This window comes from Balaenoptera ricei, chromosome 2 (genome assembly GCF_028023285.1).
Source record: "Balaenoptera ricei isolate mBalRic1 chromosome 2, mBalRic1.hap2, whole genome shotgun sequence".
Taxonomy (NCBI): domain Eukaryota; kingdom Metazoa; phylum Chordata; class Mammalia; order Artiodactyla; family Balaenopteridae; genus Balaenoptera; species Balaenoptera ricei.
The window spans coordinates 35,306,112-35,327,244 of record NC_082640.1 but is presented as its reverse complement, the minus strand read 5'-3'; the positions used below and the strand labels follow the sequence as shown (position 1 = coordinate 35,327,244).

General features: G+C 38.4%; 1 protein-coding gene across 2 annotated transcripts in view; it reads left to right on the top strand.

Moving 5' to 3' along the window:
• EFL1 (elongation factor like GTPase 1) overlaps positions 1–21,133 on the top strand; it is a 139,115-nt gene that overhangs the window by 75,570 nt on the left and 42,412 nt on the right. The window lies entirely within an intron of this gene.

Below are 21,133 nucleotides of genomic sequence, written 5' to 3'. Positions count from 1 at the left end.
CAGTTAGATATTAAAATACAATCTCTTAAATCACCTTTGGAGCAAAGTAGAAATTAAATTTGCAACTAACTATAGGATACAGGTAACCCCTTGATTTAAAACATTTGCATTTTATCTTAACCAAACAGCCTTAGTGGAAGTGATACCCATTTCACAATATTTTTTCTTCACTATTGGGAAAAAAAAAATGAAACTTGAACTCCAAATATATGTCACAGTGTTTGCTCCTTAGCTCATTGACAAGTGCGTCCTCTGTAGAAAAGCACTACAGTTAGCCCTGGTGCTTGTCATCATCCCCTTGCTAACTTCCTTTGTAAGGTGATGTATAATAGAGAACATTTTTGAAATCACTCTTAAAAACAGATCAAAAATAGCTTACGTAAGAAGGTAAAACAGAGCATCCAAGTGGTATGGTGACCTCTATTCAGAGTTCAAGGAAATGATAAACAACATAGCTCTAGAAATTAGCTAAAATCACTACAGGCTGAGGTTCCAGTGAGGTGGGGGGTGGAGGGAGGGGGAGGTGCTCAAAAGACTACCTAGCAAGCTCCTGCGTTACTGGAATTAGTTGCACATCATCATGAGATGTCAGTTGCAGGGGGTACAGGGTGGGCATGCAAGTAAGAGCAGAGTCAGCCTTGGTACCATGAAGGTTATAGACTGTTTCTACAGGAACTCATATAAACTGGAAGCTCCGAAAAGTTATTTCTAGAAAGCTTAGGTGTGGAAAATCTACAGTAGGCCCTACAGGACACAGAAAAGGGAAATGGTCAGCTTACAAGAGCCAATTGTTAACTTTTCAGGAATTTTGCTAACTGATTGTTAAACTCAACCATCTTTAAAAGTTAAGTTATATAATTTAATTCATTTTTCTCTCTTTTTATTTAGGGAGATAAACAATATAATGAATTAAGCAAAACAATGGCATATAGAGAAAAGTTAATAGTCTTGTCCTTTTCCCTGATAAACACTCCATTTTTGTTTAGTATGTATTGCTTACACAAACAAAATGCATACATTTGTCACTTTTAAATCCATGTGGATTTTTATCTTGGCTTACTGTGTCGGGTAGAGATGTAATTTTAATCTTTTATTTTTGAAAATAGGTGACCTAATGTCCTAACTTGGAGGGTGGTGGGGAAGGGTGTGTGTGTGTACACACACACACATACACACACACAGCATTACTAAGAACTACATGTCTTCTGGAAGAGGGGTTTTATATATATATATATATATATAGTGAGTTCATTTGTATGGTCAACAGAACTCAAACTGGCTTTGTCTCTGAGAGCTCATTGTGGCGGGGAGTTTAAAGACAGATGTCTTTTCCTTTTCCTTCGCTGACACATTTGCTTCATGTTAATAACACAGTCTGGGGAAGCGAAGGTCTCCTAATTTTTTAGCTGACCAGTGGACTTTTATTCACCCCCTTCTTTAAGTTGTTCTTGTCCCAAAGTCCTCAGATGAGAAGACTTTACACATCTTTGTTTTTATGATTATACTTATTTTGGCCGTAGAGTAGATTGTTTTACCCCATTTCATCCAGTAATCCCTTATCTGTCAGTCTCTGAGGAATTTGGGAGTTAGGAACTTTCAACTTCTTCCTTACAGTCTACTTGGCTTCCATTTTCTTCCAGATGTGGGAAAAAATTCCCCACATACCAGGTAGGAGATGAAATGCTGGAGAGACTGTTCAGTAGGGCATGAAAGAGCACTGCAAAGTGTCTGTGCTCTCTTGGGCAGTTTGCTGTGCCTCCCATTTTACAGCCTGGGTGTCGTTTATTTTTGTGGTTGGTCCTGCTGGGAGAGTGTAGCTGGGCCCTGATTTGAAGTAAAGCGTGACCTGTGGTGCAGGAGGAGGACTGGGTTCCTTCTCAGGGAGAAGAGCACTGCAGTCAGTCACCCCCACCTGCACCAGGAAGCTGGGCTCAGCGCTTCACAAGTCATCCTGATTGCAGGGTTTTGTCTTCTCCATTGCCAGAAGAACTCTTCTGAATGCTCCTAAATCACTCTTCAGAGGTTGCTGTGAATGTATGTTATAGTCATGATTTGAATTTTCTTTCGGCTTCTGCTGTTTCCTGTGGGTACCAGGAGTATTTACTGTTGAGAATCCTGGATATCTCAACTGCAGATCTTTTGCATAGTAATACAGCAGTCAGTGCTTTCCAAGATAGATATTTATAATGATGACTTCCCTAACAATATCAAAGACAAGATATTTAGATTAAAAATAATGATTTACCACCAATTATAATGACAGTTGTAAGATTGGGTCGCTTTTCTTAGCCCCTCTTCTAGCCTGTTTCACATCTCTCCTCACCTCTGAGGTCCTAGAGTGCCACAGCCCTATAGGGTAGAAACCAAAAACCCTGGGGAGGAAAGCATGACTGACACTAGCCACCCTGGAAAGGTGAGCCCTTCATTAATAATATGTACTGCTCGAGTATTCTGCTCTTGGACTCATAAGATAACCTGACATTGTTCTTCTGGGCACACTTCCCGGTGCTTTGCACTTTTTAGGGAATCCTGTGCTTGGTTTTGTTTTAATGTTGGCTTCAGTAACTCCCTAAGAAATTTAACCAGCTGCCAGCTGACCCTATTCACAAACAGAGAACACAAGGACCTATTGTAAACCCAGTGATAATATTCAAAACGGCTAAAAATGCAGTGCTAGACCATCCTTAGAACCTCTGTTATTACATTTCTTCCAGCTCCTTCCATCAGATTTAGGGAGGGTGGGTGCAGTTTATCACCAACCCTATTCTCCTCAGCTGGCTTCTGCTGCAGTCAGTGGAGTAGTAGTGTTACATGATCAGTAGAGCAGGGACAAAAGGGCCAGTGACCAGTGATGACTAATAAGGGAACGTGCCCTCAGTGGTGGTGTGACACCACATCCTAAGGAGCAAGTATTCTCCCCCCCAAAAAAATAATGAGGTGAACTTACCAAAGAAGCAAGTGAGAGAGCTGCCTGCTAAGAAAACAGACTTCACTGACCAATCTATTTTTATCCCATGTGCTTGAAGAATTAGGCAGATATACCTTGGCATATGTAACGCTTTATTTGAGTTACTAAAGAAAACAGAGTTTATATTAAGGGCAAAATTATTATAAAATATGACTAGCAGCTTTTCTTCCTCCCCACGTTTGAGAAATTGATAATTTTAATACTTAATATATAGCAAAGGGGCTTCTATAGTAAAATTCCCTGGACAAGTCCTCGCTTAGTTTTGCCATCTCCCCCCCAAACCTGGGTCATAAGTGGGCTGTCACCACCAAGTCCTCTTTCCTGCTGGGAGATCCTTTTTACCTGCAGATCTCATCATTGTCTTTCCATCCCATGCCCTTTACAAATGCCCCAGGCCGGAGAGGCTCCAGCCTTGATAGAAGGTTGGATGCCCAGTTTTTTCCTCCCATGTGTTTGTCTGCCGGTGCCTTTGCAAGCTGACTGCTCTGGTAATTAAACCTGACTTCAAACCACATTTTGGCTCCTTATGCTTCATGACTGTAAAATATGGTTTACAGGCAGCTTGCCATCCTCTTCTGCCATTTCTAGGTGGACTCAGTTTTGTCCTTGCCCTTCCTAACAGAATAATACTTCAAATATAGGTGACTATTGTTGGAACCTTCTGCTGGTTCCCAGGCTTCATGAAGGAAACCTAAGATTGAATTAGCAGCTACCTCAGACTGTTAGTTTGCAGCAAACCTATTGTCAACCACAGACTGAAAACCTTTGTGAAACTGAAATGACTGCCTAAAAATATATCTGTGTGGGCAACTGATTTTTTGACCTAAATGTTGTACTTTCCTCTGTTAAATTTATATACGGAGCATAGAGGGAATAGAAGTTTTTAGGGGGTTTTATGAAAACAGCAGTGGTGCGGAAGGTGTGATAACTAGCTTTCAAAAGTATTAAAAGGCTCGTGTTTTTCCAGAGAGTACAGCTAGAGGCAGTGGTGTTATAACAGGGAATGTGATTTGAATACAACACAAGAAAGCCAAGAAGAGCCTGCTGGGTAGAGGCAGTGCCATGGGTAGAGGCAGTGCCATATTCATGTGCCTGCCAGAGGACTTGTCATGCAGTAGATGTTCATAATGATAAGTGAATTCATACACACACATACATAAATTTGAATTCATGCTCCTCCATCAGGGAAGTGGACTGCTGTGACCATCTTCTCTTAGGGATATTATGAAGGAGATTTCACATTGCAGCAGGTTGTTTTAAGCAAACAGGCTGTCAGGGGTCTTCCACTTCTGCAGCTCTTTTGTATGATTAATTGTGATTTTCTGTGTTGTCACTGAGGATAATAAATCTGATATGTATCAAGTAACTGTTTTATTTTTTCCTTTCCATCTTCAAGTATAATCACAATGAAACTGTTTCTTAAGTGATATTCAGAGGCTTTAAAAATTGTTTTCCTGGACTTGTATGCAAAATGCAAAAATACAAATTAACTCAAGTCTTATTTGTCATCTGGGGATCATTTTATCACAGTCAAATTCAGGACAAAGTCGTATATTGAGTTTTCATAGAGTGTGCCATATTTGTATGGAAGGGAAACTTGCTCATAATAAGTCATAAGACCCTAGATATTTAGAGCTTAAAGGAACTTGGGATATCATTTTATCCATTCCATATTCTTTGGGAAGGGCCAACTTAAAAATCTAGCTGTTGTTCTTGACAATTAGTCAGGTTTACCCATATACCATGTATATCTTCTTACCAAGTATACCAACATATTCCAAGTATATCTTCTTATGTTAAAAGGGGAGGGAAAGAATCTCATTATTAATGTTGTTTTACTCTACTTTGCTTTTTTATCATAATATATCTTAGAATATTTTATCAGTACTATATCTTCAAGTGTTATCACATTCTAATTTACTATATTCTTTTTCATGGCTAAATAAATTTTATGAATGTACCACAAGTATTTTAAACCAATTCCTTCCTAATGAATAATTAGTTTGCTGTATGGTGGTTTTCCTGTTTCAGACAGTGCTATGATGACAATCATTGTATTATATTTATGTTGTAGTGGCTCTGGGTTTTTTGCCAGTCTAATCACAGCTATTGCTTCATTTTAATTGACATTTAACACACATGAGGTTCATTCATTCATTCAGCAAATATCTATTTAGGGCCTACTAGGTGCCAGACATTCTGGTGACTCTCGGAGTGGAGAGGTAGTAAAGCCATAGCAGGAGTGGGAATGGGGAGGAGATAAGAGATCAGAGAAAAGAAGACAGCACAGCTAAATGGTGTTCATGAACACCTGAGATTCTAAGTGTTGCCAGTGAAGGGGTAGGAGCTGGGATAAAATACAGCTAGTGCTCTCTCCCCATTTCCTTATCTGAGTGTGTTTACATTGGCAAGGCACTTTCCTCCCATTTGTCCCTTGAAGGTTTCAGCTGATGTTCATTATAAACCAGTTTTCCCTATTTGGAGATATTTGTAGACAGGGCACCAGGTGTTTACTTGCCCAGCCCTTTTGCCCCTCCATAAGGATGATCCTGGGCATAGGCACTGGAGTCTTCAGGAATTATTGCCTCATCTTCTCCACCCTGGTGCACTCTGTTCCTGTGTGCTCAGCAGCTCTACAGGGGATAAATAGGGTGACTCACTCCCTCCTTGTCCCCACCAGTTCTTCCTCCCCTCTTCTTCTTCTTTAACAGATTTGGCATTTTTACTTTTCCTTTACTGGACGAAAGGCATGTGAATGAGATTTCAATGATTTTGGAAAGGAGCAGAAATATTATAACTATTTATTGGTCCTGGAAAAATGTAATTCATCTTATCTGGAACACATTGAGGAAGCATGGCATAAAGGAAAAATCCCTCCTCCTGGGAGTCAGGAAAACTGGGCTCTTTCCAGAACTGCCAGCGACTGGGATCTGGGATCAGTCTTTCCCCACTGTACCCCTCAGATTCTTCACCTGTGAAAGGGAGGAGCTCTAAGGACTTGCTGAAGTATACATTTTATGTTTCTGTCATTAAATCAGCGACAATGCTATTTTACAAGCAAGCTATGAAAGTTGTGTGCAAAGTTTGAAAGAAATCCCTTGATGTTTACTAAAACATAGACTATTCTAGAGATGATTTTGTTTTCCAGATGAGGCATTTACCAACCTGATATGGTACTGGAAAGCTGGCTGCTTCCGTATCTCCCTGAAGGCTTTTCCCACTGCCTGAGGGTGCTCAGTAGTGTTGCTGCTCTCTTCTGCTCCTGAGCCAAATACCATGAGCCATTTTCTTAATGTTGAATAATAACTCAAATAGTTAAGTACCAAGGATCAGCTTCAGCGTGGACTGCTTACCTTCTGGGGAGCATATCCAGATATTGGTAGAAAGGGCCCTTGAAGATGATTGAGGTACCTCCTGGAAGGAGACTTCTCCAAAAGAACAAGAAACCAGACATGACAGGGTAATCCAGTAGCCAAGCCTTAGTCTCCACGGGGAGGAATGGCATGATACCTGTCACTGGATCTGCCTTTTGGCCCAGCCCTGTTGCTCCCATGACTGAGACCTTTGGAAGGTAAGAGTTGGCCTCTGTAAGACGTTGGGTCGCAAGCATTATCTATGCTCTAACAGGGTATAGCATACAGAAGAAGCGTTCCCCCTACATCAGAGACCCCTGCAGAGCTTTTGCACCATGAGAACACCAGTGCCTAAGTACCTGTGGCAAGTGTGAGCTCATGAGCCCATGAGGAACAGCCCCTGGGATTCCTCGAGAAGATGATGGACAGGAAGATGAAGGCCCTGTATGAACTGGTGGGGACAGGGAGCCAGTGGGATTTTGTTATTGCCCATCTAACTCTACTTAGTAGGCACAGACTGGGAAGTCTTGAGTCAATTGTTCACATTAGTTTGTCTTATGAAAGCTTCTTTACAGATGCTGTATTAGCATTTCTGCGTTTTGTTACGGTGAATTCTTTAGTTTGCAACAGGTTTCACTAGGGACAGAGCTTGTTAATAAATCAGAAGGACACCTGTGGCTGTTTGAGGAAACATACCCAAGTGCCTTGGTAGAGTAAAGGAGGGTCGCCTGACATACCCTTTTTGTGGGTCTCCTATCACTTAGAAATGATAATCTTGCCTCAGAGTGTTTCTGGGGTGTTTGCTGAAGAGACCCATGTACACAAGGCCACCATGGACAGTGTTATGGAAATAATCAGCTGTAAACAACTTTCATATTATTTTGCTGACCTACTTTTTCACAGCACTTATTCTCTGTTTTACTTAGAGCCAAAGAAACATTTCCCATGATGTGAGCTGAGATTATTTTTCTTTAATGGTGGTTAGATTTCAGCAGCGGTAGCTGGTAAGAATGGAAGGAGACACTTGGAAAATCTTGGGTAATGTGTTGGACGTTTTTTATACATAAATAAAGGCAGCCTTAGAGAATTGTGTGATGTTTGCTGGGGATTGTTTTGTTTTCCCCCAAAATGAAACAGACCAAAACCCAAAGAATAGTTTTCTAAACCATTTATAGTATCTTCCAGTGGGTATTTAAAAGGACCATCTTCTGAATGGATCAACTGGAGAGCATCAGGAACCAGAGAATAGACAGAACTGTGCCGCCGGGAGGAGGCCGGCTGCACTTACTTGAATAGAGAAGTGATTTGCTCAAGGACAGACATGTTCAGAAGAATCCGTGTAAGGACACTGAGGTGAAAGACACCTTTCACTCTTCCTTGGATGATGTGGAGGGAAAAGATACAGGAGACAAACCATGCGCTCACTCTTTTGCTGCCAGTTCTTTTTTAAAGGCTCTGAAATGGTTTATCTTTAATAGTTGCAGCTAATGGCATCTCTAAGAGACTCAGAAGCGCTTTAAATACCCATGTAATTTGAGCCAAATAACACTTTTAAGTAACTTTTATTGATGCATAATAGTCGTATAGAAAAATATGCAAATCTTAAACCACAGGTTGATAGATTTTCATAAACTGAACATTATGCATGTGTTACTAGCATCCGAATCCGGAAACAGAACACTACCCACATGCCAGAAGCCAACTGCCTTTCCAGTTACTGCCACCTGCACCCTCCACCACTAAGAGTACCAACTCTCCTGGCTTCTAACATCATAGATTAATTTTACCTGTTTTTAAGCTTTGTACAAATGGAATCATAGAGAATGTGCTCTTGTGTCGGGCTTCTTTCATTCATCATTCTGGTTGTGAGATTCATCCATGTCACTGCACATGGTTGTGATTTGTTCATTCTCATTGCTGTATTGTGTGACTACCACGATTTTTCCGCTCTTGTGTTGGTGGACATTTAGTTTATTTCCAATATTTGGCCATTATGAATATTGTTGCTTTGAATATTCTTGTACATGTCTTTTGCTGAACATCTGTACACATGTCTCTTGGAAGAGAAGTTGCTGTGTTATAGGGCAGGTTTATGTTCAGACTTAGTGAGTGTACCGATTTATGCTTCTACCAGGAGGACCTGAAAGTTCCAGTTGCTACGTATCTTTACCAACACTTGTTTTTGTTCTTGTTTGAGCCATTCTGGTGTGTATGGAATAGTAGTTGGTTTCCCTGATGACTAGTGAAGTTAAACTCCTTTTGACTTATTTATTAACTATTGACTTTTACTCATGTATGAATTATCATTAAGTCTTTGTCTACTTTTTTTTTTTAAGATTCTCTGCCTTTTTTGTATTGATTTGTAGGCATTCTTTATATATTCTGCATAAAAGTCCCTGGTTGGATATACTTACTGCAGATTTCTCCTACTCTGTGAGTTACCTTTCTGTTCTCTAGTGGTGTCTTTTGATGAACAGTAGTTCTTAATTTTAATATAGTCTAATATTTATCAGTTTTTTAAGATTAGTGCTTTTTGTGTCCTGTTTAAGAAATCTGCTTACTCCAAAGTCATGAAGAAGATTTTTTTTTTTTAACTTATGAGATTTAGACCTGTAATCCATCTGAATTGGTTTTTGTACGTGGTGTGAGATGGAAGTCAGATTGATTGTTTCTGCCAGTGTGAATACGCCATTGACTTAAAATCATTAGCAAATCCCCACTATACTACAGTGTCACGTTTGCCATATATCAGTTTATATAGTTTATATCCATTTGATTCTGTTAATGGCAGCTCTTTAAAAAACTTAAATACCCATGTAATTTGTGTAATTTTTAGTTCTTGTAGCTTGTGTCTAATAACTTTTCATAGTAAAAATCAAAATATTTTTTATTTAAAGATGATCACTTTTAATCTCACCACTATTATAATTTTCATTTTTATATTTCTCTTCATTTTATCTATAAATCTTATCTATGTAGAATTTTATATTCTGCTTTATCTGTGGCTCAGTAGTCTTCAAAATTCAATTTATTAGTGGCTGTGTGGTTTTTTTTTGACACGTATAGCATATTTAGTTAACCAGTCCTATACTGATAGGCATTTAGAGTGTTCTTAGATAGTAATGAGAACTGCTACCTCGTAGAAATTTACTGATCTGTCATTTTACAAGAGGGTAGCAAATGAGAATGGATGTATAAATCTGAGGCCCCATCTTTAATTATTTTCACTTATTTTTTTTACTGAGTCTACATTAATCCAACTCTTTAGCATAGATCCCTTTGTCCTTTATAAAGAGGTTTGATTGCTTTACAATACCAGTACTAACCAGATGAGCTTTCATAATATTATAAAATTAAAACCCATTACTACTATAATGTAAAACCTCATTAACATTTTTTTTCATTTTTTAAAAAATATTTTTTATTGAAGTACAGTAGATTTACAATGTGTTAGTTTCAGGTGTACAGCAAAGTGATTCAGCCATATATATGTGTGTGTGTGTATATTCTTTTTCAAATTCTTTTCCCTTATGGGTTATATTGAGTATATAGTTCCAGCACAGATTCATTTAGAGTTGACTTTCTACAGAAGTATATATTCTTTGCACCAAACCATACCCAGTTTTTATATATTTTCACGATTTTTAAAAAAACTTTTATTGGCGTATAGTTGATTTACAATGTTGTGTTAGTTTCAGGTGTACAGCAAAGTGAATCAGTTATACATATACATACATCCACTCTTTTTTTTTTTTTAAGATTCTTCTCCCATGTAGGCCATTACAGGGTGTTGAGTAGAGTTCCTTGTGCTGCACAGCAGGTTCTTATTAGTTATCTATTTTATATATAGTAGTGTGTAGATGTCAACCCCAATCTCCCAATTTAGCCCTTCCTCCCTTTATCCCCTGGTAACCATAAGTTTGTTTTCTACATCCGTGACTCTACTTCTGTTTTGTAAATAAGTTCATTGGTACCCTTTTTTTTTTAGATTTCACATATAAGCGATATCATGTGATATTTGTCTTTCTGTGTCTGACTTAATCTCTTGGTCCATCCATGTTGCTGCAAATGGCATTATTTTGTTATTTTTTTATGGCTAATATTCTAGTGCAGCGGTCCCCAACCTTTTTGGCACCAGGGACCGGTTTCGTGGAAGACAATTTTTCCACAGGCCGGAGGGGGATGGGGGGTGGGATGGTTCAGGCAGTAGTGCGAGCAGTAGGGAGCTATGGGGAGCGGCAGATGAAGCTTTGCTTGCTCGCCCGCTGCTTACCTCCTGCTGTGTGGCCCGGTTCCTAACAGGCCACGGCCTGGTACCGGTCTGCGGCCTGGGGGTTGGGGACCCCTGTTCTAGTGTATATATGTACCACATCTTCTTTATCTGTTCCTCTGTTGATGGACAGTTAGGTTGCTTCCATGCCCTGGCTATTGTAAATATTGCTGCAATGAACATTGGTGTGCATGTATCTTTTTTGAATTACGGTTTTCACCAGGTATATGCCCAGGAGTAGGATTGCTGGGTCATATGGTAGTTCTATTTTTAATTTTTTAAGGAACCTCCATACTGTTCTCCATAGTGGCTCTACCAGTTTACATTCCCACCAACAGTGTAGGAGGGTTCTCTTTTCTCCAAACCCTCTCCAGCATTAATTGTTTGTAGATTTTTTGATGATGGCCATTGTGACTGGTGTGAGGTGATATCTCATTGTAGTTTTGATTTGCATTTGTCTAATAATTAGTGATGTTGAGCATCTTTTCATGTGCTTTTTGGGCCATCTGTATATCTTCTTAGGAGAAATGTCTGTTTAGATCTTCTCCCCATTTTTTGATTGGGTTATTTGTGTTTTTTTTATATTGAGCTGCATGAGCTGTTTGTCTATTTTGGAGATTAATTCTTTTTTGGTTGCTTCATTTGCAAATACTTTTCTCCCACTCTGGGGTTGTCTTTTTGTTTTATTTATGGTTTCCTTTGCTGTGCAAAAGCCTTTATGTTTAATTAGATCCCATTTGTTTATTTTTGTTTTTATTTTCATTACTCTAGGAGGTGGATCAAAAAAGATCTTCCTGCAATTTTTGTCAGAGTGTTCTGCCTGTGTTTTCCTCTAAGAGTATTATAGTGTCCAGCCTAATATTTAGATCTTTAATCCGTTTTGAGTTTATTTTTGTGTATGGTGTTAGGGAGTCTTCTGATTTCATTCTTTTACATGTAGCTGTCCAGTTTTCCCAGCACCACTTATTGAAAAGACTGTCTTTTCTGCATTGTATATGCTTGCCTCCTTTGTCATAGGTTAGGTGACCATAGGTGTGTGGGTTTACCTCTGGGCTTTCTATCCTGTTCCATCGATCTATATTTCTGTTTTTGTGCCAGTACCCTACTGTTTTGATTACTGTAGTTTTATAGTAGTAATATTAACATTAAAAAATTCAACCTGTAGTACTTATTCTTACTTCATTGGTCTGTGAAGTGATTGGTCCACAATAACAGAACTGCTTTGAAAGCTGCCTCTCACAGGGAAGTAATGCATGCGCTGGAAATAGTATTGGCTTGAATTCAAATAACCTATATTTGCTTAAAATTTCGTTAACATTCTATCATTGTTATTTTTTCCCCTTAGGAATTACATTTCTCTGGTAGGGTTTAGTACAAGTAAGTTGTGTCTGTGCCATGCCATAGTAACTGTGCCACATCAAGATGCAGACATATGGCGATGGTCACAAAAATCTCAAGCTCCAAGGTTCAGGGATTGGAATAAATTATCAGCAATAATGTGACTGAATTTTAAAAGTGCTTTAGGAGCACTTATAATACTAAAATGAGAGAAAGTTGCAGGATCTTGGTCTTCTTCATCTCTGTCTCCTCCAAGGTGCTCAGCACAGACCTGTAAACATAAGTGTCAGTAGAAATTTATTGACATAAATCTAAAAAGCACAGGAATTGTGTGAAGTATTCCTTCACCCAATGTTTTGAGCCCTACTCGCAAAGAAATCACAATATATTAGAATGTAAGGTTCAATAGGACCCTCTAAATTCCATAATTCCTGATTTGACTTTGAGGAAAATATTTACCATTGGAAAAGTGATCATTACAAATGGTAAAGGACACAGGGGTGGCATCAGGTGATGCATTCTCACATCTAATGCCAGGGTGGCCTGTGAGTGGACCCGGAGATTAGGGTCTTTCCGTGGAACTAAGATTGAACAGGGCCTTCAGTGTGAGGCTATCAGACGCCTCACTCTCAGGATCTTGATTAACCTCAAGAAACATTCCAGCTCCCTATCAGATAGGAATCCAAGACTCCCTCTGCGGACACCAGGCACCAGGGAAATCCAAGTCTGGCAGCCCAGAGGTGAGAGCACAGTTTCCGTTTTTAGGGCCTAAATTGATTGATTCAAATATAATGCGTTTACAGCATAATCCCAGGGTTTATTGCTGTGTGATAATTCAAACAATGCAAGCATTCAAGGCGCAGGAGAAACAAAAAGGCTGTTTTCTTACCTTCTGGTTAAAGAATTTTTTTTTCAATAAAATGAAGTACCCTGCAGTGTGTAAATGTTCCAATTTGACTATACTAGATGGCATAATCAAGTTAGATACATACTTGTAGTCACCATGAATGTGACAGCTACAGATGCAATTTGATGCAGATGTATGGTACTGATGACTGGGGTGCCATGAGTGGCTGTTGGTAAAATGGTGAGTAGCTCATTTTCAGAACAAAATTCCTGAAAATTCAACATGTGTTAAATTGGGCAAAAAATACTTCACTTTTAAAATGGAGTTAAATCTAAACTCGGATCATTATTAATAGGTTTGTCCAGCAGAATACTCAAAAGCTGTGTGGTTTGGGAAAATTCTTTGTGTGGGACATTTGCACACATTCCAAGGCACTGGTCCTTGGTTCTGCCCACTAATGCCTGTAGTCGACCCCAACCAGAAATGTTCCCAGTAATTACCAAACCACCTAGATTTGTACCACTAGAGTTGTACCACTGTTTGTGGTATGTTACTGGTAACACTATTGTGCCTGCTACTCACACTGATCTGAGATGTACGAGTAGAAATCAAACTGGTGAGTTGCACAGTCTGTATTTGGCTCAACATCACAGAATCGTTCTCCCGCATAATTGTAACAGTTTTTGTTCCCATTTCCAGTTCATAAGACCTATAATTTCTGCACATACTTGCCAAACGTGGTTTCTTTTCAGACTTATACCAGTTGTATTGGTGTGAAATAGTATCTCATTGTTTTAATTTACATTTACCTTATTATTAACGCGATTAAGGGTTTTTTTGTATGTTTTTTGAATGTTTAGAGCTTCCTTTTCTTTTAGTGTCTTTTCTTGAAACTATATTCTTTGCCTATATTCCTGTTGGTTGCATGTCTCTTTCACTGATTTGTACTAGTTCTTTATATATTATGCTTACTAATCCTTTGTCTTGTTTAAACATTGAAAACATCTATTTTATAACTTTTCACTTTGTTTATGGCATTTTTGTTTTGTAGATTTTATAATATAGTAAGACATTATCAGTCTTCAGTCGTATGATGTCATCTTATGACTTGTGCTTTCAATTCCATGTAAAATTTATTTTTCTAGATGGTGTATGATAGAGATGCAATTGTATTATTTTTTCCATTTCATTAGGTTTTCTACCTTCACACATACATGTTTCTAGACTCTTCATTTCCATTGGTCTGTTATCAAATAGACCACCACTAGTACACTATGTATGTAATCATTTTTCTTAAGTTGTGTTAATTTCTCAAGAATGGAGTTATAACCTGACACTTGCTATTTTTCTTTAATTTGATCTACAGTTAACAGAAATAGCTCAAAGTTTGAAGTGCCCTGTCTAGTTTCACTATTCATTCAGTTTTTCCTTAGTTTTCTTCCATTGATCATTTCAACTAGGATCTTTTGTGTACTTGTGATGAAGTTGCCATTTCATCCAGAAGTGACTCTGCTTCCTGTTTTTATTTGGAAATATTTCGAGTTTAAAGGTAGAAGAAATCTGGTTACCATTTCCTGGTTGTGTAAAGCCATATCTCTTTTTTTTTTTCTTTTTAAATCTTAAAACAAATTTCCAGCATTATTTTAAACTATACTAGGCATTTTATTCTTCTTATGTGCTGAACATTGTACACTTCTTCCATTTTACTGAAATCATTTGAATTGGAATCACATCTTTGAAGGAGCATCACTTAAAACCATGTGTTACTATACAAAATATAAATTTAGGTCAGTGGGACAGGATTCAAAGCTTATAAATGGATATGATTATGAATTTGTACCTTATAGAGAAGTTATTATAACCTTCTTTACAGTTAACTAGTTAATAGTATATATAAAAATTAAATATGCACTTCATACCATACACAAAAAAATACTTTTTGATTAACAAAACTATTACTGACAACTACTGTTACTACTACAACCAATTATAACCACCACTGCCACCACCTCCATTTATTGAGTGCTCACTCTGTGCCAGCGACTGTAACTCTTTATTTGATTATCTTACTTAAGGCTCACAGTAACCCTATGAAAGTACCACATGCTGTATATATGGAAAGTAAAACTAGGGAGAGATTAGGTAGCTGACATAAGGTTAGAGCTTTAATTAAATTCAAGTCCTTCTGATTCCAAACCAAACATCACAAGAATGCATGTTGACTAAGGAAAAAAAGTTGATGGCAGTTGCAAGATCTCAGAGAAGTGGAAATGAATGGGATGAAAATGTCTTTTCAGTCCTGCCTTCTGCTCCACACTGCAGCTGTAGATAATAACTTTGGGTTCTCACTTGGGCCTCCAGTGGTGCCATTTCCCCCCCTCTACACTCTCCTCCCACAGCATCTGCAGAGTTATCTCAGATACTCCTACATGTCAACTTTGCTAGGAAGTCTAACCTCTCAGTTTCTCTCTCCACATAAACCTTGTGCTTTTCCTATTATGACATTTATCACATTATATTGTAATTGCCTGTTTATCTGCCTTTGTCCCCCTCCAGATTTTAAGCTCTGAGGGCAGGAACTGTTCTCAGGTTCACTTGTTCATTGAAGAAACTTTATGAAAGTGCCTAGTTGTGCCCCTGCCCCTAAAACTAAATTCTTGGAAAACTAACAGAAAGTTGAATAAATATCAGTTCTTTGAGAGCACTGAAGTTTGTAAGCTCTGAAGTTTAGACACCAAATAGAAAAAGCTCAAAAAGGTACTAAAGAGAAAAAATAGAAGCTAAATCAAAAGGGAAACTATAGTCTGGAGAAAAAAAATATGATAAGAGTTAAAATGTTTATTACATGAAGAACTAATAAAAACAATAGGAAAAACTTATGAACCTAAAAGAAGGGTAGAGAAATGCTTAGTTTACCAAGTTAGAAATCTGGATTTTATCCTCGTTTCTTCCTGTCCCTTCTTTCCAGCGCCTACGTAACCACCAAGACTGATAGCTTACCTCATTTCTCTCTAATTCATCTACTTGTTTCCATATCCACACCCTTCAGAGTAAAGTCTAAGCTTAGCTTGATATCCACGTCCCTTGATAATAATCTCTCTGTTTTCCTTCACCCTCCTGTTTTGCCAGCCCCTTGGTGTATTCTATGCATAAGGTATTCTGAACTACTTTGGGTTCCCACAACACTCCAGCACTTTGTATATGCTGTGTCCCTGGCCTGGTATTCCCTTCCCCACAGTCCTTCACATCTGTTTCTGTTCTAATAGAAAACATTGTTTTCAAATATTTTAATTAATTAATGTGCTTCATCCTTTCTCCTGGGCTAGCATTAGTAGATCCTTTATCATGGTATAACACACCAAGAGACAGTCAGAAGTAACTGCCCTTTTATTCACTCGGAGTGAATATTAGGCACCATTCAGGTACTCTGCATTGCCTCCAGGTCCAAGGTGAAATTTCTTCCACTATTTTAATCCTAGACCCTTCCAACTGTGTTAATTCCCTTGGTGACAGCCAGCTCAACTGAGTCATCTGTTTCGCAGGAATGGTGGTCTGGCATAAATGGAAGTGGTCTTGATGCATAAATTGAGACTCCACAGTGACACCTAATTATAGCTCCCTTACATGGTTCTGGACCCTAAGGGCCACGTTTCCACCTGTTCTGGAATATAGACGAAGATAGCAAGTCTAGACGGCTCTTTTAAAAAAAAAAGGTTTTGATTCTTAAGGTGTTACATTTTCCATTTACTGTAGTCTCTCTTCTGAGAAAAGGACCCCAGATCTTGATGTAACTGTTAGCTGGTTATGAGCTCCATGTGTCCCTACGAAGGAAAAAAATCCTGACATGGTGATGTCATTGTTGCAAGAGTTTTCCCCGGGGCCTCCTATAACACCAAAAAGGTAAAGGGCAGTTGATTTAAGGAACTTGTTTAGCATCATGGACAGACTGGACCAGTCCTCTGAAAACTTCAGCAATACTGGTCTGCGTTGGAGATGCTCGGCAGGCAGGCTTGGAAAAAGCCCATTTTATATTTATTGTACCTACCTGCCTGCTCCCTCCGTGACAAGAGTTATAAAGTGCATGGATCCCCTGATATCCTATGTAGTTGACTCAAGGAGAGCAGAATCTGAGTTTCCAGGAAGGTGCAGAATAAGGGCGTAAAATTAAGAGTCAGAGGATATGGGCTTCTTTGGTATTCAAAGACAGAAGGACCTAGAGCAGAAGGTAGTCTTCTGAAACCAAAGGTTTTTCTAGGTTCTCACCAACTACTCTGGGAACCTGTACTTTAAAAAAAAAAAAAAAGGTTTTGTTTTGTTTTAATAGTTGTCTGAATCCTCATATCTCTTCTAAAGTAGTGTTTATCGCTCTCATAGGCCTGAGGCTCTGTAGACATCCATGATACATAACTTGCATTTACTATGAAGATTTAAAGGAATCTATTAACTCAGTCTTATTAAACAGTGTAAGAGGAACAGGTTGATGGTTCTGGGTGTAGTAATGTTAAAGTTGTCTTGAAATACAACTTTGGCAATTAGGAGACCATATTCTAGCTAGAGCAGTAACACGTTTTCCCACAAAGTTTTTTTTCATTCCAGTATTATTTTTGTACCAGCAATGGAAGAGCAGTTTACGAATCGAAACTTTCCTGAAGATAGTAATGCTGTTCTCTCTCCAGACAGCTGACAGGCTCCTTCCCAGCAAGCAGTGTTAGAGCTCAGTAATGAGTTCACCATCTTACTGCTGCCAGTGTGCCCGCATCCTAGGTTGACTCAGCTGGTGCAGCAGGGGGTCGTTAAAGAAAAAAAGTTGTCGACAGAAGACCAATCCATCTCTCAGGGCCCACGCAATATTTTCAGTCTCATATCATAAAAGATGTGCTCCTTAACATTGCTTGTTTCTGGAGTACTTCAAAAAAGTTTTTTTAATTTGTATATAATTTTTAAAAGTTACTTTCCATTTACAGTTATTATAAAATATTGGTTATATTCCCCCTGTTGTACAATAAATCCTTGAGCCTATCTTACACTCAATAGTTTTGTACCTTTCACTCCCCCATGTCTGTATTGCCCTTCCCCCTCCCCACTGGTAACCACTAGTTTGTTCTCCATATCTGGGAGTCTGCTTCTTTTTTGTTATATTCACCAGTTTGTTGTATTTTTGAGATTCCACAAATAAGTGATATCATGCAGTATTTGTCTTTCTCTGTCTGACTTATTTCAGTTAGCATGATGCCCTCCAAGTCCATCCATGTTGCTGCAGATGGCAAAATTTCATTCTTTTTTACGGCTTAGTAGTATTCTATTATATATATATATATATATATACACACACCACATCTTTATCCATTCACTTGTTGATGGGCACTTAGGTTGCTTCCATATCTTGGCTATTGTAAATAATGCTGCTGTGAACATTGGGGTTTATGTATCTTTTCAAATTAGTGTTTTTATTTTTTTCGGATATATACCCAAGAGTGCAATTGCTGGGTCATATCAGTCACATATGCAAGTGATGCGAATGATATGACCATAAGGGGTTAATATCCAACATATATAAACAGCTAATACAACTCAACATCAAAAAAAACAAAACAACCTGATTTAAAAATGGACAGAATATCTGAATAGATATTTTTCCAAAGGGGAAATGCCAATGGCCAACAGGCACATGAAAAGATGCTCAACATCCCTAATCATTAGGGAAATGCAAATCAAAACCACAATGAGATATTACCCCACACCCATCAGAATGGCCATCATCAAAAAGAACACAAATAACAAATGTTGGTGAAGATGTGGAGAAAAGGGAATCCTTCTACACTGTTGGTGTGAATGTAAATTGGTACAGCTACTGTGGACAACAGTATGGCAGTTTCTCAAAAAAAAAACTAAAAATGGAATACTTTGTAAAAGGAAACATTAGAGAGAACCTGGAAAAAATTTTGGTCTGGCAGTGTTTGCAAAATGCTGATTTTTGATTAAGAAAAGTTTGAAGGGTATGGTACACATCCTGGTGAGGGCCTGTGTACCCAGTGGAAGAACTCAGTATTTACTCAAGTGTCACCCCAGCCTGTAAGCTAGAGTTCACTCACTCAAAATGTCTAATACTCCTTGTTATATAGAGAAGAATTGGGACCAGAGAGGACTTGGATTGTTTATCTTCAGTCAGACAAAAGTTACTGGCGTTTGTATAAAAACAAGCTAGAATTCTTGGTGTTTAGTAAATTCCTTTTGCTCCATATTCATCAGCCTGTTTTTTCTCTATCTTTTATTTAAGTCATATGCCTTTTTTTAAAACATACATGGAAAAAGCTTTGCACCCTCTTTCATCCTTGAAACAAATTCATGCCATGCTAATTTTGCGTATTTTTTTTCTGACCTATCACTTTTTCCATCCCAAAACTTCTAAAATGATTCCCTGAAGGAAACACATTCTGCAGCTCCAATCCCAGTTGAAAAATGCTTTAGCACGTGAACTTTATGTGAAGGAATTATACCTCCTTGATTGATATAATTGTGATTTAAACAACTGAAGTGAAAATCATGTGATTTAAATAGAAAAAAAAATGACACAAAATTATATGGAGATTATAACAGTGTAAATTATGTGTGCCAGTAGAGGAGGGAATAAAAAAGGAAATACATCGAATGAATATAGTGACAGTATTCAAATGGTGTGGTTATGGGTATATGGCGATTTGTTTTGTTTTGTTTCATTTTTTTTTTTTTTCAAAATTGTACCTGATGGCATTATTTTTAAAACAGAAAGTTTGTTTTAAAGTGTGTTTTGTATAAATATCAAGTTGTACACTTAATAATTATCTGATAGTACATCAAGAAATTCTCAAAGTGATTTTTAAATCATTTTATTGTGATTCAGCCAAATAACTAATGGTTCCTTTCTTAGATTTTTAAATTATATTTAAAAATTAGTTAAAATAGTGGCATATTACAGATAGTGACTTTTTTACTATCTTTGGAGCATAACTTTTTCCATAAAGTCTTAATCTTGACTAGGAATACTGTGGTATTGACTTTTTTTGTTTCTGTTTTTTCATGTTTTTAATCTGTTCACAAATCTGGGCATATCTAAGTAGCAAGGATAGATTTGGTGATTTGAACAGCAAAATGTAAACCAGAAGTTTAAAGAGACAGTGTTCAAAATATACTGACCTTCTGCAGCCTGCAAACCTGGTGATACAGAGGAGAGACCAGCATTTATCTTTTCATGAAACCATGTGCTGTGTGTGCAGGAAGGAAATGCATGCTAATCAGAGGTCAGAAGCAGGATGGATGAGGTTTGAAAGAGAATATTTACTGTGGGGTTTTCCTAAACCCCTAGCCTCATGGGAGATGTTGTTATTTCTAGTAGACTTGGTGGAAACTTGGGCAGACCCAGATGTGTTACATCATGGTACATGGAGGACATTATCAAGAAGCTGTGGCCAGGTATAGGTCTCTCTGTGTGCTGGGCTAAGAAGGACAGCAATAAGTTTAGACCTTGACCAAATAAATAAACCAGAGGCACTGGGAATGAATTTAGCTCCTTGGAAACTTTAGTCTGAAGAGGATCCCCTGCACACGAAAGGTCTAGAAGTCATGTCATGAGCTAAACAGTTAAAGGAGCTAATGAGGTTTAGTGTGAGGCAGGAAAGGATTAAAAGGATCTGACAGATGCCTTTGAAATCCAAAGGGTAGTTGGTAAAAGTAGAAGAAGCACATTTTCTGTGGACCTTTGGAGAACTGAACTAAGAACAATGTGTAGAGATGGGGGAAACACGTTTCAGCCTAATGTAAGGAAGGTGTTCTTACAGTTGTAGCGATCCCTTAATGTAGTGGGATGGTGAATTCTGGAGGCATTCGGAAGGGGCTATGGGAGGGGACTTTTCACACTGTATGGTCAGACTCAAAGAAACCTCTAAACCACCTTCCAAGCTTGTGTGTCAGAAGCCTCTGCTTCAGTTCCCCTCCACCAGGCTGAATGGTCGATGGTGTGGCACCCCGGCACCCTGTACCTGTACATCCATTTGTCAGCTGAAGGCAGCAAAGTTGTTTTCTTTGTTACCTCTTCATAGTTGTTGCTAAGCTCGAGATGCAAAAGCAGACTGCCGATTAAATATCCCTGCCCATTTCTCCTATGTCACCTTCCCCTAAAACAGGTAGCCTCCCCTTCCACGCCCTCTTCAATTCTTAATTCTTTAACCCCAAAGCACAAAAATCGCCCTTGTGTTTCTTAATTTGTTCGAAAATGTTGTCTGCTCTTACTCTGGATGTGAGGTTCAATATGACCCCTTCATCTCACTTTTTTGGGGCATTCTCTCTGCTCCTATCTGCTCAAAGACAAATATGTGTGCTTT